This window comes from Thermobia domestica, chromosome 3 (assembly GCF_964235325.1).
Source record: "Thermobia domestica chromosome 3, izTheDome1.hap1.1, whole genome shotgun sequence".
Lineage (NCBI taxonomy): Eukaryota > Metazoa > Arthropoda > Insecta > Zygentoma > Lepismatidae > Thermobia > Thermobia domestica.
Genome location: NC_137456.1, coordinates 66,376,182 through 66,398,221, shown reverse-complemented (window position 1 = coordinate 66,398,221; position 22,040 = coordinate 66,376,182). Strand labels below are relative to the sequence as shown.

At 35.8% G+C, this 22,040-nt stretch overlaps 1 protein-coding gene across 2 annotated transcripts in view; it reads left to right on the top strand.

Annotated features, from left to right (window-relative positions):
• Positions 1–13,317: 13,317 nt before the first annotated feature.
• LOC145680463 (uncharacterized) overlaps positions 13,318–22,040 on the top strand; it is a 298,641-nt gene continuing 289,918 nt past the window's right edge. Inside the window, exon 1 of one of the 2 annotated variants that reach the window (XM_081751026.1) lies at positions 13,318–13,972. The gene's annotated coding sequence lies outside the window, so the exon portion shown is untranslated. The remainder of the gene's footprint in view (positions 13,973–22,040) is intronic. The other variant, XM_081751025.1, reaches the window with a different exon arrangement.

Sequence of the window (22,040 nt, the reverse complement as noted above, 5' to 3'; positions counted from 1 at the left end):
AACATTTGTTCTTGACTATGACTTTCGAGATGTTTGCAAGAACCATACAAGACTTTTGTCAATAAAGTAATTTCCAGAAATGCATTCTATGCGAATTCTGAAAGTATTCTTATTGCCATGATTGGTGACTAGCCTACAGATCAGCTACCCGAATCTTTGCTACCGATAAAATCCTACAATCCAGAAAACAATGTAAACGTGAAACTCGTTCCTTCTAACTGCCAGTGTTAAACTTTGAGGCTAGTAATTACACAGAAATGATAAATTAAAATGGGTGTAACAACAGAACCGCCAATACTAACTCATATCACAGATGACAAATTGCGAGAATTTGTTCTTGAAAAAGTACAAGTATTGATTCCCTGAGTTTCCATGTTATACGCAAGCAGTTCAAAGATTAGTGAAAATACTTAGTCGTTCCAAATTTGACTTAAGAAAATACATGACTACTTTTCAGATAAAGTCGCAGTATTTTGCTTGAAGACGTGAATGAAATTTATGAAACATTCAATCTAATACTGGTGTGTAAGTGGGATGGAACTTGACGGTAGCCACCTCCATGTGGTGAGTTCTGGGTTAATGTAGCCTGTAACATACAATATGAACTTCGATAGCTTTAGAAATCCACCTGGACACGACAATAAATCATAATACCTTCAAATTGCAGTCTCCTTGAAGCGAAGAGCTGCCTAATAATTACACAAATGAATAATAAACGTGTATTTATGTACAAAACCTATCAAACTCAAGGCCCATTGCACTCCTGCTAAAGAATATTTTAGAGAATTGAAATTTCCGGTGGTAAAGTGCTACAATATGATGCAACTTTTGCCCTATATCCGAATTCGAATTTAAAAAAATAAAAATTTGGGCTCTTTTCACTCATTTATAAAATCTATCCAACTTAAGGCCCATTGCGCCCCGGCTAAAAATTATTTTAGAGAATTGAAATTTTGCATAGTAAAGTACTACGATATGATGCAACTTTTGCCCCCTATCCAAAATCGAATTTCGAAAAAATTTGGCCTCTTTTCACTCCACCCTACTATACATATAAATCAATTCAAGTGGGTTTGTTTACATGACTCCTAGAACGGGAATCAAACTTCAACTGTTAAATTTTCAAAATAACTCGCTGATTGGGAGACCCCACAAAATAACCTCTCGCATTGGACTCCCGAAGAGAGTTGATACGGCACTCATTAAACTCCAATCAATCAATAAATCAATAATAATTACGAGGGTTATTTCAAATACAAAGATATATTTATTGGCAATAATGTTTATATCATTTTAAACCTTGTACAAGGTGGTTACAATTAATGTGCCGCTATTCACGGCGGTCCAGCGCGGGCTGTAATCAACGTATTACATTGAAATTTAGTAAATATGCTAATGAGACCACGTGGAAGCGAGTTACGCTGAAAAAAATATTAGTCCCACTTTCCGCCACCAGGGGGAAATTTGGCGCTGTACAAGTCGTAACACAAGCGAGTTCATACACACGATCGTGTGAGGACCATCATGGATATTGATAAGAGAGACCGTGCACTGTTAGTAAAATTGGTCTATCATAACGGTAGCAATAACAATGCATCATTGAGGGAACATCGGCATCTGAAATGAATGAGAAGAGGGCCTCTATCAAGAAAGGCTTAAAGAAGATGGTACTGAAATTCGAGACAACAGGTGAGTTGCGTGTGGCTCCAGGAAGAGGAAGACGACCCATTCCAACCGAGCTTGTTGACGAGATTGTTGTGGCTGTTGTTGACCATGCAGCAAGTGCTCCATATTCTTCTACCAGTGCTCGGGAGGTGTTACAGGAATTGGCCATTCCATGGTCAACAATGAGAAAAGTTCTTAGGGTCATTTTATACTGGCATTCTTACAGGATTCACACAGTACAGCAACTGAAACTCAAGATCCGCAGCAACGTCTTAAGTTTTCCTTTCGGTTTCTGGCACGGATGGAAGTGGATGACATGTGGCCGTGTGGTATCCTATAGACTGATGAGGCACATTTTACACTAGAAGGGGCAGTGAACACGCAAAATTGTCGGATATGGGGCTCGGATAATACGCATGTGCAGGAACAGCCATTACACTCTGCGAAAGTGACTGTGTGGTGTGGATTCACAGGAACGTTATTTATTGGCCCGTTTTTCTTTGAGAAGACGATATTCCAAAGAATCGTTACCTGTACTGTGACATCGGCCATTTATAGGGACCTTTTAGTTTGACATGTGCTTGCTGAGTTACAGGCACGAAATTGCTTGGAAACGACTATTTTCTAGCAAGATGGGGCAACACTGCACATAAGTCCCACGTGAAAGAGCTCTTCATGAAACCTTCGCTACTGATCTCATCAGCTCCTGAGGTCTTCCAGATGCATGCCCACCAAGATCCCCCGATCTAAATCCCTGTGACTTCTGGCCGTGGGGATATCTGAAAGGTCGGGTCTACCATTGAAATGTTCAATTGCTGGCGGATCTCAAGGACAGTATAAGGCGACATGTCACAACGATTCCTCCGGAACTGCTGCGAGCAACTGTTGCACACGCCATTTTACGGATGCAACATGTCGTTGGTATGTTTGGTGGCCATATGGAGCATGTTATGTAAATTGGTCACTGCAACCGCAAATGTTAATAAAGTTTTTCTCATTGTACCTTTTGTTATCATTAAGTAGAAATAAAGTTTCGCCTTCCATTACCCTCACATTGTTCCTAAAGTTCTTCCTTTTGCTTCATTTGTTATAATAATCTGCCCTTCATTTTGTTTGCGTTACATTTATCTCATATGTTTGATCTCTTCGACCTAGATAATCGTCTTATCCATACATTAAGGACCATTTCCATGTGCCTATTACCTGTACAGCGCCAGTTTCCCCTGGTGGCGGAAAGCGGAACTAATATTTTTTCTAGTGTAACTCGCTTCCTCATGATCACATGACGATATTTATAAAATTTCAATGTAATTCGTCGATTATAGCCTGCGCTGGATAGAGGCACTTTATTTGTAACCACCCTGTACATTTATCTATTTTCTAAATTATCAATCGATGCACTTTGTAGGCACTGTGGCAGTTTTTGTATTCCCACATCATACCAGGTAGCCGATATATATTTTACGGGAACCTCATCTTTCACTTCGCCTTTCGCGTTTCGGCCGAAGATTCTTCCATTTTAGCAAACAGGTGCTACCCACTGCCTGGTTTGCTCAACCTTTGCGACTATTTCGTCGAAAGTTGAAGATCATCCGCTGCTTTCTTCGCCGTGAATTTCAGTATGACCAGCTGCAAACTCCCTGCACCACTTGCGGAATATTTTTTGACATCTAAGGACGACTTGTCATACACTTCCCTCGACAGGCAATAAATTTCAATCGCTTTGTGTTCAAAAATTAAAAAAAAAAAAAAAAAAAAAAAAACTGGCACTTGGCCGTAGCGCGAAATAAGATCTCCATTACAAATGGCTGCTACGTCGAGACGGATCCAAATTATGCCAACGTAAAACGTTATAAAATTTAATTTCGAGATCCAGAAATTCTCATTTTGGTCTTGAATTTCCCACGTTATACTAATTACAATATATATAATATGATATATACCGGTAGTATGTTGTCCCAAAAAGACGGACTTTTGTCCTAAAAAGAATATTAAGTTTTTCTTACAAAATTCTTTCAGTCTCCTTCAAAGTACTCTCAATTGGATACGATTGCTCTCCTGAGGTCTCGTTTCTCCCTGTTTGAAGCATCTCTGGAATTCTTCAATTTTTATATTGTCCAGTGTCCTCTGCGAAGTTCTTTTTACAGCCTCCACATCATCAAAACGCTTTCCTTTTAGATTTTTTTGCATTCTCAGGAACAAAAAAGAAAGAGTCTCACGGGGCTAGTTCTGACGAATACGGAGGATGGAGAAAGATATTCTACCCCTGAGAGCCCAAATATCGGTTCACAGGAAAGACCATGTCTGCGGGGGCGTTGTCATGGTGATTGAGCCAGTCATCTAATCGTCAGAGTTCCGGGTGTTTCTTTCGCACATCTTTTCGCATACCTCTTGAAACTTCCAAATATAAGTGCTGGTTACCAGTCTGATCAGAGTAGACAAATTCTCGGTACACAATTCCACGTACATAAAAAAATGGTTATCGCCCTAAGGTGGATCACTAGGTATTCTCAGTGCTATGCTAAAACTGCTTGAATAGTGCGGCGTTGCAAGGTAGTGTCGAGTGTTTACTGGTGCCCGATAATTTAGGAAGTAATCATGGAATTCTGCTTGGATACTTACTGGAGAAATTAGTTTTCGATCCTTACCGCAATTCACAGCTAAGTTTCGCTTCTCGAACTACAACGCTAGAATCCAGAAATTAAACGTACAAATTTGGCAAGAATGCATTATGGCGTTCTGCACAAGCTTCTTCTCAAAACCTATTTCCTTAAATGTAAGTTAATGTTTAAATAAAATGTGAAACATGACACGAAAAACGGTCAAACAATATATCTATTTTGTAATAAGATCGTTACTTTAAACTACTTTACACATTCAAATAATCATTTCATAAAATTGAGCACTTTTAGTAAGATCTAACAGTATGTGCCATCTTGTGTGCTTATTGTAAAACGAATCAAATATTTTCTTTTATTTGTAACCTTTTTCAATATCAGAAGACACAACCAAATCAATTAGTGTCTTGTATTGTAGCTGAAACATAACTTTACCTTATAGTACAATATTTATACGTAACATTTCATTGCGCAGTAGTTAAGGGAATGAGTTAAAATATGTATTGACTTCCGGGTAGTGATTCACCTTAAGATTTGGCCTCATTTGTCTTGGGTTTTTTTTTTTTTTTTTTTTTTTAGTTGGGGGAGTAGGAGCACTTCCACGGGCTAGCCCCTTGCTTGATTTCGGGGTCATGCTTGTAACACCAACTGCTCGACATGTGTAATGACTTTGGTCAAAAAGTTTAGGTCACTTTCAACCTGAAGTCCAGGCTCAAATTCAGACGATAGTTTTTTCTTGATTCTGTGGTGTGAGTAGGCGAGGAACAAATTTAGCAGCAACACGTCTCATTTGCAAATCCTCAATCAAAATCTGCTAACAAGAGTTCCAACTCACTTCTATCTGCCATGAAATTTTGTCAAACGTGAAACGATGGTCCTCATTGATTTTTAGGCAGATTTTTTCAATGTTTTCCTCGTTTTGAGATGATGAAAGGCATCCAGAATGAGCATGATCTTCAACACTCATCTCGCCATCCCAGCGCTTTGAAAATCTTATTTTTGGAATAATCCTCGTATTATTATTATTATTATTATTATTATTATTATTATTATTATTATTATTATTATTATTATTATTATTATTATATACTTCAAATTGATAAACAGCGATACTTCAAGTAAACAAAAGGTCTTCACTGAAGAAAGTGTACGAAATTGCTTACTCGCTCCGTTTATAAATACCCCATGCCATCTTTGCTTTTAATTCATTGATTTATATGGAAAAGATTTTCTTTTTTCTTTTCTTTACAGAGAACTTGAATTTAAAAGAATTTCTTCTTCAAATACATTTAAGTGTGTGTCCCTCGTGTTATGAAAAATAAATTCTGTTATGTGTAATTGTAATCCTTATGAATCGAATTTAATTTACGTAACATTAAATTTATATATAATCAGGCCCGTATCCACGGGGGTCTAGGGGAGCCGCCCTCCCTAAAATTTGCATAGTAGGCTTGCTAATCAACTATAATATGGTAATGAACTATAATATAGTTGGATAGCCCCCCTCCCAAATTCTACCGGGCCCCGCGTACATTTTTTGAGCTGGCTCCCGGCCTGTATTATTTGGCCAAGGGGTATTATTTGAAGTACTCACAAACCACCTCTGTAAAAACTTTTGCAGAAGTACTGCAGGATTCTGAAACATGGATATTTGGATAGGGCACATACTAGTTCTTAAGTGAAGTCTTGACCTGACTACGGTAGATCCCATAATATTGGAGCGATGGCCCTTTAAAATTCATATTTTCTTGTTTTCGTCAGCCTATAACTCTGAAAGGAAGCATTTGTGCACCCAGGATGGTCTATACAGTTTGTCTTATCTTGGTGTTAGGAATCACCTCCCAAACGTTGTCGGTGTTGTTTTCAACCACCCTGTATAATCCAATAATAACAATTCATATATAATGCATTTTGATTTGACAAAGCAGGAACTTTTAACTAGCCTTCAAAAAGAAATTAGTTAAACCAAAATATTAGACAGAAAAAGGCTTCTCCATATAAATTAAGAGAAAATAGATGGTGCAGGTACTCTTCATGTATCAGTATATTCCAATTTGATTTTAAAGAGTAATGTCTTTATTAAAACTGTAACAGTTATATTGTGCACAAATTGGTATTAAGCGGCTATTTCTTCATTTGTGCATAACATTTTGTCACATATTATTGGAGAACACAGAAATGTAAATGCCGCTTCGTATCTGAAAATATTCTCTGTGATATACCAAGTCACTCGAGAATAGCTGATTTTCATGTTGTCCTGCTCTTTATAGGTTTTTGAAATAATAAATTTCGACTCTGTTTAATTCATTCATTGAATGTTCTATATGTGCCGAGCTTATTGCAGTTCTAATCAGTAATTCAAAACAAAACTTATTAACACAAAGACTTAAAATATTGACTTTGTTACGAATATTTACACAATCAAAATTGTCATAATTTTCTCCGTGGTAGTCTAACTTCTCGATAAATACAGATAAAGAAGAATAATATCCCATCAATGATAAGATAGTCTACAATTTCCATTCCTTACCTAATGACAGCTTTCTGTTACGAAAAATAAAATGAAATCTTTCCGTTTTACGTCCCCTGTTTGTGCCCTGCAAGCTAAAGGAGATGGATTTTATAATATAATCATAACAGTTTATGAAAAGAAATATACAGGGTGGCGCCGAGCTGAACTGATACTTTTCAAGCAGCCATGTATTATCAAATGGAAACGAAAAAAAAGAAAGTCGTATAGTCTATAAATACACTGAAACATTCTATTTATTTACCAACATTCAAAAGTTTATTTCTTGAAAGCAGTGTCGAAAACGTGGTCTTCATTTAAATTGATACATTCTTGTAAACTCTTCTGGAAATTGCTGAATAGTCTTTGTCAATAGACCCAACTTCGTCAACGATGGTTTGTTGAAGTTCCTGAATGTTCTGACAACTAAACCTTACGTTTGGGTGAATCGAGTTGCTGACTGAGACACATATGAGAAAGTAGTACTAAATGTGGTCAGTATTTCAGTGAAGTTGTAGGTACGAAGCTCCAGGGGTTTAGGAGATACAGCTACCGGAACATCACATGGAAGTACAGAATAGTCTTCATACAGTTGGAGGTAAAAGCTCTGTAAGACCTCTTGTAACGACAAAAGGTGAATAACAAATATATGGGTACATATTAGGACTAGGGGGAAGTCATATAGTAAGGGTATACCTGTCGGCGGCCATCTTGAAATCCGCCATTTTGAATTAAGGTTAAGTTTTTAAAATAGGAATAGGGTAATGTGATACATGATTTAAGACGCAAATTTAATCAGGAGAACAATGGTGACGTTAATTTTGATTTACGCGCAATTGGTAAAAAGTTACAGGGAAATTAAATATTGTTACAGCATATGTATTAATCCTTTACCCCACCTTGTAAATTTTGTGTTAACGATAATAATTAAATAAAAAGCAGTTGGATAAATGTTATGTCTATGGTAAGAGTTGCCTTGATGGCGGCCATGTTCAAATCCGCCATTTTGAAACAGACAAAAGTTTTAAACAAAACGCATAACATTGACACCTTATTAATAGCAAATTTTACCATAAATCCAACGGTATAACCATTTTTGCTTTATCATTAACCAGCATTTGTTATCGCATAAACAAGTTGCTAATTTAAGGAAAAATCACCAAAGTGGAATTGAGTCATAATTGAACTTGGGTCTTTCTTCCAGAAAAGTCCTCAATTAGTACAATCAATATGTAGTTCAGAAAAGAGCGCATGACTTGCACAAATGCTCTGCTCAAAGCGAGCACACCTGACAAAAGCAATCGAGTTACACTTCACACATTTGTCGTTAAAAATTCCGTACAAGCAGTAGTCGTAAGGAGCGATCCATTTAATTTTCTGCTGGTTAATGATAAAGCAAAATGGTTATACGGTTGGATTTATGGTAAAATTTGCTATTGATAAGGTGTCACTGTTATGCGTTTTGTTTAAAACTTTTGTCTGATTCAAAATGGCGGATTTGAACATGGCCGCCATCAAGGCAACTCTTACCATAGACCTAACATTTATCCAACTGCTTTTTATTTAATTATTATCGTTAACACAAAATTTACAAGGTGGGGTAAAGGACTAATACATATGCTGTAACAATATTTAATTTCCCTGTAACTTTTTACCAATTGCGCGTAAATCAAAATTAACGTCACCATTGTTCTCCTGATTAAATTTGCGTCTTAAATCATGTATCACATGACCCTATTCCTATTTTAAAAACTTAACCTTAATTCAAAATGGCGGATTTCAAGATGGCCGCCGACAGGTATACCCTTACTATATGACTTCCCCCTAGTCCTAATATGTACCCATATATTTGTTATTCACCTTTTGTCGTTACAAGAAGTCTTACAGAGCTTTTACCTCCAACTGTATGAAGACTATTCTGTACTTCCATGTGATGTTCTGGTAGCTGTATCTCCTAAACTCCTGGAGCTTCGCACTTACAACTTCACTGAAATACTGACCACATTTAGTACTACTTTCTCATATGTGTCTCAGTCAGCAACTCGATTCACCCAAACGTAAGGTTTACTTGTGAGTATGCCTCTTGAACATACGATCTTTCAAAAATCCCCCATTGATAAAAATTGGGTATTGACAACGACCTGCGGAGAGGAGTGTTGAGTAACTTCCAGAATCGTTAAGAATGCATCAATTTAAATGGAAATAATCTTTCCTACACTAGTTTCAAGACATAAACTTTTGAATGTTGATAAGTAAATGGTATGTTCCAGTGTAGACGATACTCTTTCCCCCTTTTTTTAATGTTTCCATTCGATAATATACGTATGGCCATTTAAAAGGTATCATTCGGCTCAGCGCCATCATGTATATTTATTTTCATAAACTGTTATGATTGTATTATACAGGATGTCTCAGAAGTCGCTTGACAAGGGTAACTGTTATTGTCAGAGTTATAACAAAATGTAAGAGAGGAAAGCCGTCTCCAAATATGACGTTTTCAATCTAAAGTGACGGAATGTTTTAAATCGAACGAGCCGTTTGGGCTGTACACTCTTAATACTTCCAATGTTAAATGAAAGTGCAATGTTGCAATTTACCTGGACCCACAACATAAGTAAATGAAGTTACTGTCTTTTACGCTAAAGTGTCGATGGCTAGTCCCCATTTCAAACATTAACTTCATTCATTTATGTTGTGCTTCCAGGTAAATGTCAACGTTGCACTTTCATTTAACATTGGGTGCATAAAGAGTGTACAGCCCAAACGGCTCGTCCGATTTAAAAACTTCCTTCATTTTAGATTGAAAACATCATATTTGAAGATGATTTCCCCTCTTACATTTTGTTATAACTCTGATAATAACAGAGCTACCCTATGTTAACGGACTTTTGAGACATCCTGTACATGGCAGAGTGAAGATGTTCTATTGCTTTTGTAAGACTACGCATGTTACTCTCTATCAGAATGGAGGGAAAATAAATTTCCCAGTAAGCATAGATCCGAAGAACGTATGGATCTAGGTTTATATATATATATATACGGGTGACAGGGGCGGATCCAGAACCGATTTCTGGGGGGCGGTGGGTTGTTATACTGCTACTTAGAGCTACTTTTAACAGCTTCAAACTCTGGTATGGGTTTTATTTATATGCATAAAATAAGAAAGTTTACTCTTCTGGGGGCGGGCGCCCCGATCGCCCCGCTGGATCCGCCACTGACGGGTGATACGAGATGATTCAAGCCTGTAAGGTACAGGATCACGATGGAAGCTAGATACACGCAGACGGAGCACTTCTGAAGTCAAGAACTCGAGGTTTGGTGGTTAACGTCACAGAACTCCCGAATTGCTTATTTTAGCATGGGTTCGAATTCTGTCTGCTTACAAGGGCGCCAATTTCTCTGTAACTTTTGGGGAGGCCCATTCAGATGTGTGTTTCGTTGCAGAAAAGGATCTAAGAAGGCATATATGAGGATTTTAAGACAAATTAAATTCAAATTATGCAAAATATTGTATAAACATAAAAAATACATATTACAATAAAAATACATATTCATAAAAATACATGTGGACTTAATGAGGATTGGGTCCTCCCAGTACCCCAGGATCGGCGCCCTTGTCTGCTTGCAACTTTTTTAAAGTAAAGAATCTACATATTGCAAAGAACATTCATTTATCATGTATGGATGCAAAAAAAATTATAAATAGATCACAGATACATAATATAGGAAATTAAAAATTATATATATTAAACCAAATTACAAATCCTTCTTGTCTTGTCTTTAATATGGACGTTGTCTCGGGTTCGATTCTCGGTAAGAGAGCAGAAACAAAATTAATTTCCCAATCAGGTACTTTCATTAATCGCCAGTCTCTTTCAGCCAAAAGAGCATAATCGTGGGGCGTTAACCTGAAAAAAAGAAATCTTTTTCTTTTGTTTTGTTTTTAATATTGGGGGCTATAATCTTAAACAGAAAACAATATGGAAAGATGTTAATCAAGGAAACTACTTATTCAGTATGTCGCATTGTTGTTTAGTGTTTCGCTATGTGAGAAAATAAACGGTCTCTAAGTTATACAGTATCTACATTATAGGTCATTACAAAACTTGTCAATTACGTTTGCTAATGAAACGTTGGCGTTGCTTGCCATCTGTTAAACACGAAGAACAAGAATTTTAGGATTGATCAAAAAATGCATCAAAAGATTGCGATCTTGACCAATAAGTAGTTTTAGGATCAGGGGCCACACAGTTTTTGAACGAACCCCAAATCGAGTTTTGGTTTTTTTTTTTTTTTTTTTTTTTTACGGAATAAGCACATCATACTGAGTTACGTGATAGCTTGGGTTTGACTACACTATATGTAGTTCTCCAGATATAAGGCGTACAAGAAAATTTTTGTTGAAATATATTGGATGTTTTGGGACAATTGGATCAGGAGCCACAAAATTTTTGAACGGCCCCTAAAATCGATTTTTTTTTTTTTTTTTTTTTTTTTTTTTTTTTTTTTTACGGAATAACACATCATACTGAGTTAAGTGATAGTTTGAGTTTTGCTACACTGTTTATAGTTATCCAGATATAAGGCCTACAAGAAAATTTTTGATTGAAATATATTGGATCTTTTGATCCAAAAAATAAATAAATAAATAAGTAAATAAAACTTTGATCTAAAATTCGACATGGAATAGTAAATTAGTGTTGCTCTTTATGTTGATTTACTAATAATGGAAAAAGAAGGTTCAGTAGCCACGATTTGATTTATCTATTATTATTATTATTATTATTATTATTATTATTATTATTATTATTATTATTATTATTATTATTATTATTATTATTATTATTATATGTTGAATATTATCGAATATTTAAATTTAATATGCCAGTAAAGTTTAAATTCAAGAAAATTGAAAATCGCGCGATATTATTCAACTTTTAATAGTAACGAATAAGATAAGTTTAAAGAACCTTCCTCGTCGATCTTGCGGCCTTTATCTATAGGTGAGTGGTCTTTAGCGTTCGGCTAGAGAATACAAGGCGGAGTTTATACTGGATTTGAGTTCCACTGAAATGTATGTTCATAAAAGGAGATATAAGTATTCTGATCCGAAGAACATTCTGACAAATAAAAGCGGGCCCCACCTAAAAAAAATTGAGAAATGCTGGATAGATTTTACTAAAGAACACAAAGGATGTCAATTTGTTGTTAATAGGGATGAGTTGAGACAGGATTTTCCTGACAAAATTCGAGTCGAGACACGGCTCTTCCAACATAGAAATATACATTTTTCGAGTCGAGACATCACCTTTACAGCACATTTAGAGATGAGACAGCCACAAATCTTGTCTCGTGCTCATCCCTAGTTGTTAACCATCTCAAATTAATAAAATAAGAAATAAAAGTTATTTATGTGAAACTTAAACTGGAGGTAAATATGTATGTTCAACTTCCATGTCGTTCAATATTATATCTGTCTATTTTGGTCATACAAATATATCTCCCTATGCGTTAAATGCATCGTAAATATAAATCCATTACTAAGTAGGCGTTCGGCTTTCAATGATGGATTCGAGTGTCAACTGATGAATATGGGCGTTTTTAACAGTGCTCCAATTTTCTGTTTTTGTTTCTCTGTCATAATGGCTTAGTAGAAGGCCATATAGATAAGTGTCTCGGTACTAGAGCGGTCATCTCTGATACAAGGATTCCTGGTTCAATACTAGCTCATGTGGTTTGTGGAGGGTAACATTGTATCCGTGGGTTTTCTCGGAGTGTTTTCACACATTCTCATTCCACCCTTTCTTTTGTATAGTCAATAACTTTCATTCACCTCCTTTCTGAGCCCATAGGGCATAAACGTGGGACGTAAAACTGATAGATTTTAATTTACAAACACATTGGAATTTATTTTATAATTTTCTCTCCACAATATTGTTCATTTCTAAGTAGAAAGTCGTTCTCACACGTTATTGGTTTAGGCAATGAAGCCTGACAGCACATTTAAAGAACATAAATTAAAAGCAATCTTCATCTTAACATATTGATATGAACATAAAACCAACATATTGTACGTGTCGTACAATACACCTTGTGCTAATTGTAAGGTATCAAGTCAGGAAGGAAGGATAAAAAGGAAGAAGAGGAAAAATGAGACATTGCAGAATCTTGGAGAAGACAATAGATGTTTTTAGATGTCTTATTATATTATTAACAATGATGTGGGAGTGACAAAAAAAGAAATAGGGAACGTCTCCCACGGAAACCAGCACACCCAACTACCCAACTCACGAAGGATCTATCTTTTGGTGATGAAAATCTTCAAATGACGGCAGAGTAATGTTATTTTTGTCTCTAATTTGGCTTCTGTATTTTTTTTATATATATATTTCCCTTTCTGACAGTCAGTCAGTCTCTTTGAGTATGTGTTTTTGTTAACTTGTTCAGAATTACCTCCTTCTGCCCTAGATTCAGGAGCAAGCAGCCAACCGAAGTGGGTTGCTTTACCACTGGCGGACTTTCCCAAACTCCCTCCGCCTGCCTGTTGGCAGATCCGTGCGCTTAACACCAGAGGACGAAATGTAAGTAAGCAAGTGAGAGTGGTCGGCTGTGGCAGTTGCAAGAGATATTTGGTATAGTTAATGTGATAAAAATCGCTTTCATCTTCTTTGGTAGTTACTGACTGCGCGTCGTGCAACGTGTGAGATCTCCCCGGTCCGGTTCGTACCACCTAATATCGTATCACCAGCGCCAAAAGAATCAATTATGACCTGAATTTTTTTTTTTTTTTTTAATTTCTTACGGCAAATATTCAACTTTACTGAAATCGTAATATGGATGTGATAGACCTTATGATATGAAGCATGTTAACACAAAAGACCTAACAATCAACAAGTGACGGTTCAAATTACTGAAATTTTCTTTCTTTTAAAAAGATGCAAACTTCCGCAAGTAATCTCGACTACCGACTACAAGACTGAATCATATACCATATCGATATATATTTTTTTCAAGAATGTGTTTTGCTTAAACGCCGCGACTGGAAGTGTATTTAAAAAGTGTTTTCTTTTTTTTACTGCGGAACTCTTGTCTTTGGAAGTGATTTCAACGTCAGGTTAGGTGACTAACCCGTTAACAGCTCTGCCGGATTAAGGAAATTTTTCTTACAAGGTCGTCCAAGGTAAGTGACTTTATTCAGCATTTTCCACGGTCATTCACTTCTTTCATCAAAACAAATGTTTATTTATTTTCTTTCCTTCTTTCTTTTTTTTTTTCTCTTTTTATTTCATTTTAACTTCCAGAAGCAAAGTATGTCGTTCGGGTTGTCTGTACTCATTTCTCCCTATTATAGATTCAAGTAGTGAAGGTGCACCGGAAAACGCCCACATTTTGTTCAAGTGTCTTGAAATATATTAGTATTGATGCTTTTATACAATATGTGTAGTTCAAACTGATTGTGTATTTATAATGTGTAAATGGAATAGAATGTATAAACTAAAAACCTATATTCAGGTTCCTCTAGTGCACTCTTTTCATAGAGATGTTTATAAATATTACACTACCTAATATTTTCTCCAGATGAACGATTATTAACAGTGGATGAATTATCACCGGTTTTTTCTGTTTCGTAGCATCTATTACTGGTGAGTACATACATTATTCCCGGCTAAATTAAAAGCTTATAATTGTTTGTAATTGTATGTTCCAATAATTATGCCAATGAATGCAAAAACTATGCTGTTTACGCGATTTATACTATATCTAAAACTTTCAGGATAATTTTAAAGATTTTTTTTTCTTTTCCCGTATAATTACGGCAATTTTCTTTAAAACTAGCTTTGGTTGGGTAGTTTATTTGGAGTATTGCGTCCCTTTTACGAGCGAGGCCATATGAAACTTGGACCTATAGTCCAACGTGGGATCCAAACCACTGGAACACGCACTGGGTATCGAACCTTGGTCTCCCGCGTCAAAGACGCGTAAGATAACCATATAGCCCCTGAGGAAGCTTGGAGCTATGAAATTAACTTTGAGTTGAATTCATGTTTATACTTACAAAGATGTCGATATTAATAGAACAGAACACAGTTTATTTCAAGAAATGTAAGTACGTAAATTATCAGGTGTATTTTCAGTCATGTTTCTACAAATATTTATAGAATATTACAGGAGGATTTTATTTTATTTTTTATGAAAATCTAATTAGGTTCATATTAAATTCATATAGATTTTGCGAAATTCTTTTTTTTTTTTTTTTTTTTTTAATTCTTCAGATGAAATACCCGTAGTTCAGGTTAAACTCATGAAATTTTTCAAATGAAATTTCTGTAACTTTTATAGAAAAAATACAGAAATTTTTCACATGAAATTTCTGTAACTTTTATTGAAAAAATAATAGTTTAGTTTTAGAATTTAAACTTACGTAAACTCTCCAGTAAAACTTCTATAACATTCTGATGAAGTTTTAATAGATCCGGTGAAATTCTGTTAGTTTTTCTGATCTAATTTTTGTAACGTTTTCGGTAAAAGTATGAATCTCAATTGGCAGATTTTTCAACCTTAAATATTATTTTATTTTATTTTCATAAGAATACAAATCAATCATTTTATAGCATGTTTTAAGGATATGTAATAACACCAATGCTTCGCCTCTACACTTCGACAATGCTTCGTTTCTACACTTAAAAACATTGTGGTACACTCCCATAATCGCCGTGGTAAATATCCGTCTAACGTCATATACGAAACCAGATACTCGTAAAACTGCAAAATCAGTTCTGTTTCGTTGAAAAAAAAAAAAAGTTTTTCGGAATTGTGCATACAACTATAAACTGTGGGAGAAAAGAATTAAAGATGCTTATTGGTGTAAATAATAGCTCGTTGGCTTTACTGTAGATAATACGTAGAAGGGACCCATTAGAATTTCCTTTTTAATTAAACATAATTTTATAATTATTGTTTTGTTATAAAATTATGTTTAATTGCGCTTGTTTTTTTAACTATAAGAAGTTTCGAACCCCGGTCTAGAAGAATAGAATAGCGATAGGACTCTATGTCAACCGCACACTACCAAACTAAGAAAGTCATCTGGTCTACCATATATCTTCTAGTGCCGGCAACAATAGTCGGTTTTCCGGTTTAAAGAAAAAACGAAACCTCTTTTTGAAAATTTCAAAATCCGGGCTCTATCAAAACCGGCCTTCGTTTTTTTTTTTTAATCAAAACCAATTCGGTTTTCTACCAATACCCGATCTCTACTTTCCAAAACCAGCTTAATTTTCCATCAAACCCGGGGCCGTTTTTTTAAAAAAAGTTAAATGGTTTGTTTTTTTTATCAATACCAGGTTTCTGCTTTTCAAAACCGGATATCAAAACCAGGTTTCGGTTTTCTAACAAACACTTTTTTCTTCTTCTTTAACTTGTTTTTAAATGCGTAATGTAATAACAAGAATAAATCTCATCTTCAGGAAAAAGTCACACTATTTTCGGTAAAATTTCGAAACTATTGGACAAAAGTAAAACCGGTTTCGGTGAAAAACGAAACCAGTTTTTATTAGAGAAAAACGAAACGTTGGTTTATTGGTTTTTCTAGATTCTAGTTTCTAGTTTTTAATTTTTTTTTAAATATACATGCTTAATAATAATGGCAAAAATTACTGGTTGTATTTATGGATATTCCCAAAATCTTCATTCCTTATTTTATGCTAATAATCATGCATTAAGGGATAGGGTGGGGCTTCAGTGACTCTTTACACATCCTGGTTTTACAGCTCACAAACGTCCATGATTCACATTTTATTGGTGTAATAACGAGTTTAACGCATCAGCTCCCAGTACAATAGTTTTCAACGTTCTGGAGCATTGTTCGAGCTAACCCAATTATTTCAAGACACTGGCTCAATATCGACATCACTGATACCAGGAATCGAACTCTGGACTACTCCCACAAAAGCCAATTGTGTTAAATGTTGAGTCGAAGGGGAAGTATTGAGACTCCTCTGAACCCTTGTACTTTATATAATGCATATATAATATAAAATGCAGTGGAATAAGAATAATCTTCTCCACGAGACGAGACGAAATGAGAAAAAAGTTTTCTTGTCTCGTCTAGTAAATTTTAAAGGAGTTTTGTATTGTCTCGATTATCGAAGGTTTCTTTCTCGTCTCGTCTCGTCTCGTCTCGTCTAGATTTGTTAAATAAGTTATACCTACAAAATTTATGCCCTGAACATTTTCTTAATTTCATCTAGAAGTTGTGGAGCACAGTGGCTTAATGGTAGGACGCTTACGTCTAGTGCATGGGGTTCCTGGTTCGATCTACCGTCAAGCACGTTTGTAGTGGACAACATCGTATCTGTGGGTTTTTCCGGGAAACTCTTCTTTCCTTCTACATTCTCATTTCACTAGTTTTTCCATCATCGTTCACTTGCCTTAATCATCCGTATCTCTTTTCCTAAAGGGCATAACGTGGGACGTTAAAATTGAAAAATTTAATTTTTAATTTTTTTTAAAGGCTGGCTCGTGTAGCAGAATGGTCTAAGATGTAAGGCTGACAATCGTGAGGTAAAACCCACTGGAGTTCGAATCCCTCAGCACGAGTAGAACTTTAACTGTCCTTGGTGTTTCTGTGTTCGTGTCGCTGCCAAGTTTAGTCGTCATCAGAAAGTTAAAATAAGTGAAAGATCATTCACCTAAGGTGCATGGGGTCACTGGTTCGGTCGCCGGACAGCTACATCTGTGATGGACAACATCATGTCCGTGAGTTTTCTCGGAACAAGCCCGTTTCCTCCCACTTTCTCATTCCACCAGTTCTTCCATCATCATTTCTTTGTCTTAATGATCCGTCTCCCTTAGCTTAAAGGGAATAATCATGGGGCGTTAAACTGGAAGATTTCATTTTCATCTAGAAGTTATCAGTATCCTTCTGCGTCACGGAAGCTCCAAGAAGTTTTCAAGTATATCAGTTAATCACGCTTATCTATATACAGTAATAATTACTTTCCATTATGCTCGTACGATAACTTAATTAATTTATAGTTTTTATACTATGATTCATGTAACACCAGATCTAAAACTTGTTTGATATCTAAAACTTGGGAGAAGAAATGAAATTTCTCGTCTCGTCTCGAAAATTGAGTCGAAAATGGTGATGTTTCGAATTTAAAAATTTACTTGTCGTTTCGTTTTTGTGGAGGGACGAGAATTTTCTGACATTACCATACCTTTATACCTCTTCATGACCAAGTGGGCAACGCACCTGTTTCTGTTTGATCTTCAGTAGAGGTAGGGGTGTTAATACGTGGGGAAAAATATAAATAAAAGGCATAGGGAAAACAATAGTAATTGCCACTTTTTAAAAAAGAATGAGATGAGGACAGAAAAACAATGATAACACTCATGTTTGTTTGCTGAACTCGTTACATAGTTTAACTCACATGAATGTTATCTTGATATTCTGTATCCATCTCACTTTTTTGCAAAATGAAGGCTACCATTGTATTCCCGCATACCTTCCAAATAATGGTTGGAATCTCAATTTTACAGATAGGCCTAGTAGTAATAGTTCCCGTATCATTTAGCATTAGCGCTAGAAAGGGGTATAAAACCATAATCAATCTTGGACCATATCGTCACATGAGAACCAGAGAAACATAACACCAAAAACACGGTTTTCGCTTTCTTCATGTTTGGAGATAATTTTGAAGGCCCCACTTGGTGTAAATGGAAAGTAACGCCATCTGTTCTCCTTGTCGATCATCTGTTGTAATGTAGCTCAATTACCATCTTATTAAAAACACATCTTCCTAAGAAAATAATATTTTTGTCCTCTTGCCTGTAGGCCTACGAAAATGGAGTTACGTTTCTCTGGTTCTCATCAGACGATATATACTCTTATTTTGGGTATTTTTGCTTTACATGATTAATAAAATGTAATATTTCGTGTATATTGATCATTATTAAATCGCTAATGATTATCAATCATACAATGATACTAACAGTGGCGGCTCGTAGGGAAAGTCATATTGCTACAAGCTAAAGTAAGAAAATTTACCTAATATCTTTCTTATGTATACAAGAAGTAAGACATTCAGAAAGTGTTCTCCCCTTAGCTAAGAAGTGATAGAAGTTTAATTTTTAGCGATGTACCTCAAGAACCGCCACGAATAGCATTCTTACTAACTTCTATGGAGCCCGGAGTTCACAAAATGTCACATTCACAGAAAGTCTCCTTTGACTTTTGTCCTTAGCTAACTGGATTCAGTTTCTACTTTGTATTCCTATTTCTGCGAGATCCATCTTAATATTGTCTTCCCATCTGCGCCTACGTCTTCCTAATGGTCGGGTTTTTCAATTGGACTTCCAGTTAAAACTTTGAAAGTGTTTCTACTTTCTTCCATTCTGGTTACATGATCTGCCCCCCTAAGCCTTCTAGATTGATGATCCTAAGGATGTTCGGTAAACGGTTATAAATTATGTAGTTCCTTGGCTTTTTATAAAGTTTCCTCCATTGTCCATTTCCATTCCACTTGGGTCCGAACTTATTCGACTCAGGATTTTATTCCCAAATACTTTCGGTCTGTGTTCTTCCGTCAGAGTAAGAGACCATGTTTTGCAACCATACAGCGCAGCAGGTATGTTTTGCCATTCATCCCGGAAAATCCGGTACCGTCACAGAATCGAAATCTCTGTTTCGAAGTCCCGAAAATGTTTCTCGGGACGATTAAATATCCCAAATTTCAGTGAAGAAGAAAAAAATGGAATATTATTGTTTGCTTTTCTCACAGGATTAGGTATATAATAATTTTAAAACAAATTCTGAAAGCCAGGAAACATAACAGATCCTGAGAAATGTCTATAAATACGCTTACCCGCAGAGGGGAGAAAATCACCTGCTTAAGTTTGCATAACTAGGGAGGAAAAGGTCTACTAAAATGACTAAAAATGTGATTACTTAATACTTGAACAACTCTATCTAATGGAAGGAAAGTAAATTAGCACATAACTCTTCTTTTCATTCAGGACCGCAATTACAGATTTTGCTTGGAGGGGCAAGACCCCTTGACATAAGTAAATTTTCGCGTTTTGCACTGATTTACTACTATTCTATTGATGAAATCTATATAAACCTCAAACTCAGGGGGAGGGGGCAATGGCCTTTCTGCCCCTCTAAATGATGCCCCTGTTTTCATTTTAAGCATTTCAAAGATTCTCGTAATTTAGTAACGTCCCGGAATTTCATTTTGAAATATGGCAACCCTAAGAGGGTAGAATCATTGTACGAATAGCATTCAGGGTTTGAAAATCATATGTGAATACATACGATTTTATTTATTTATTTATTTATTTATTTGACAGTAAGAACCATGATGTTGACAAGGGGGCGCGGTGGCTTAGTGGTGGCCGGTGGGTGTAGCCGAGCGGTCTGAGGCGTTAGGCTGATGATTTGTTAGGTGAAGCCCATTGGGGGTTCGAGTCCCTCTGTAGTAGCAAGGGTGGAATTTTAACTGTCCTCGATGTTTCTGTGTTCGTGTCCCTGTCGTGTCTAGTAGTCCTGAACAGTGGTTGCAGTAGAAAATAAGTCAGGAAGTTTAAAATAAAAAGTGGTAGAGCGTTCACCTCTGGTGCTTGGGGTCCCGGGTTCGATCCCAGCCCTCGCCAAGTGAACTTTGTGGTGTAAAAACACCGTGTGTGTGTTTCCTCGGGATTCTCTCGTTTCCTCCCACTTTCTTCATTCCACTATTTCATTCATTACTCATCATCACCGTCTCCTTTAGCCTAACCGGCATAACCGTGGGACGTAAAACTCAAAGATTTCATTTCATTTTTCATGATGTTGACAAGAAAAGGATAAATTATTTGGTCTCAAATTTTGGTACAAATAACAAATTATTCATTTTTTTAACAACTAAAATATCTAATTTACTGGATTAACCCTAGTGATGTTGTGATTTAGTGGTATTATGTTTACCTCTGATGCGGGCGATTCTTGGTTCGACTGAAGACGCATGAGCCTGTGGTGAACAAATTCGACCTGTCGGGGCTTATCTATCTTCTCATTCTACCACTTTCCTTAAAACTCAGTTGCCATATTATTATTCCGGTTCTTTAGCTTTCAGGGAATACTCGTGACTCTGACTGCATGTTCCTGCAAACAAACAGCCAAAGCGGGCTTTTAGGTTATACTTAGCAAGTAAATTCTCGCATAAACCATTTTGAGTTTGTTTAATTTAATTTAATAGTTGTCACCAAAAAAAAAAAAAAAAAAAGGTAAGAATAGCCACCTTAACCCCTTGAACACTTATGACGTAACCGTCACGTCATGGAGTAATAGAATCGATTTATCAGTGTTCATTACCTATATACTTCACTCAAACTTTTAAACAGAACACATAACTACCAAGGGCGCCCCATGTAATCTCATTAACATGTATGTTTTATTGTTATATGTACTTTTGTAAATATACAATATTTGGCATAATTTGAATTCAATTTGTCCTAAAATCCTCATATATACCTTCTTAGACCCTTGTCTCCAACCAAATATATATCTGAATAGTTCCCTCTTTAAAGTTACAGAGAAATCGGCACCCTTGATGACTACAGTCACACTTACATCTTACAATATGTAGAATAAGACGCCACTAGAATCTTTGCGAAATAAAAAAAAAATCTTGCTGCCATAAATAAATATACGGCATACAAAAATTAGATTTCGACCTAACCTCAGTACAACTCAAGGCACTTTCCCACTCAACTTTATATCTCTAAATTTTGCTTATTTTACATGTTATTCCGTGACATCATTTATACATCCCGTCTGACTTTAAAAAAAAAAAAATACTACCTTGCAATTGAAGGCAGCTTGATTTATGGTTTTAAAAGCAAAAGCAACAATACTGAATCTCATATGCCCTGCTTACCTATATCAACTGAAACTATAATGAAAACGATTTCCTAATTTTGAACTATTGTATTGGTTTAAGAACTCTTGAGTATATCTAAAAGCTCAAAAGGTTAATGGATCTTCTCTATTAGCACAATAGATTGTTTTTGTAAAGGAAAAGAATACTGAAATTTATGAATATGTTGAACAGATACTTTAAGAAAAAAAAGAGAGAGAAATAAATTTTTCAGAAGTCGTAAGTGAAGTACATTTTTTTTATTTACATAAATTTGCAATGCATATGGTGATAAATAATAAATTCTTAGATAATATCCATTCATATTTTTTTAATGGCGTTCTTCGT